Here is a 1,271-nt window from a genome sequence, read left to right as displayed (position 1 = left end):
GTCTGATAATGTCTCTAGCCATTGATGTGGCCCGTCTCGGGGTCCCCATCCAGGAAGACGGCAGTGACCAGCGCAGCTGAGTTTGCTGGTAATGGCCTTCATACTTCGCTGCCAAGTCATTGTTTGACCGCTTACGCTATATATACGAAGCGCTGTAAAACTGTTCTTGACTTCGTTCTGGGCGTTAACAGACCTTGTTCACCTTTGGTAGTTGTTTTGACGTGAGCGCTAGCTTGGAAGGCTCAGACCGAGAACTAAGCTGAGGAAAATATCGTCACTACACCATCCATGAAGACGACGTCGACCCGGCTAAGTTTACTGGTTTCCATACTTCGTTGCCAGGTCATACCTCCCGGCCGGTTCCACTCAGCACAGTGCTGGGCGAAAGCTCTGCGAAGCAGCTGTTGTCCGGTGTGCGGAGAACATTTCCTAACCAGCGTAGCCTATGATACGTGAGTAATTCATCTATCTCGGGAGCGTTCCTTCTTCCTAAGACCTGAGCATTACCGATCCGATGTTCCCACCACACCTGACCAATGCTCCGAAGACACGTGTAGTGAAACACTGCCATCTTTCGTTTGTCTTCTGCTGTATGGATCGTGCCACCGCAATGTAAGCTCTGCTATTGACAGATAAACTCACCTCACTCGACGCAATTAGGTATCAGAGGGTGGCTAACATTGTCCCAGCCTTTCCGACTCGAGAAATAATCTCATCTCTAGCCAGTCCACTGGAACTTATACCCAGGTAAACAAACTTATCTACCACGTTGACTGACTAACCTGCAAGCATAAGGTGTGGGTTTGATCCCACCTAGTCTTGTAGCAGCACTTTGCAGGTGTGAAGCGCCCACTAAACTGTGCGGCAGTTATTTAGGTTATTTTGAAGGATCTGAATCAAGGAGAGCAATATCATTTGCATACTCAATGTCCGTGAGCGAACGCCTCAGGAGGATTTCAACTCGCGAGGTTTCAGAGACAGACAGAAAAATTTTAAGCAGCACATCAATGACAAGTTTGAAGAGGGAAGTTAGGAGAAGACAGTCTTGTCTTACACCGCTGGACGCGGTGAACTCAGGCGAAAGCTTGCCATATACTCGCACGCGCTCACTGCAGTGCCCCCATAAGGGATATAAATTCGGAAGGGATAGCTTTGGCCGCCAGACGCTGCCAAAGTTTCTGACGATTGACAGAATGAAATTCAGAAAAACGACCAACGTGGGACGTCCGAAGGATTGACATGGCCAAAGTATTTGTTTCAAGGTAAAGATA

Source organism: Opisthorchis viverrini (assembly GCF_000715545.1).
Source record: "Opisthorchis viverrini unplaced genomic scaffold opera_v5_338, whole genome shotgun sequence".
In the NCBI taxonomy this organism is placed as follows: Eukaryota; Metazoa; Platyhelminthes; class Trematoda; order Opisthorchiida; family Opisthorchiidae; genus Opisthorchis; species Opisthorchis viverrini.
This window is presented reverse-complemented; position numbering follows the sequence as displayed.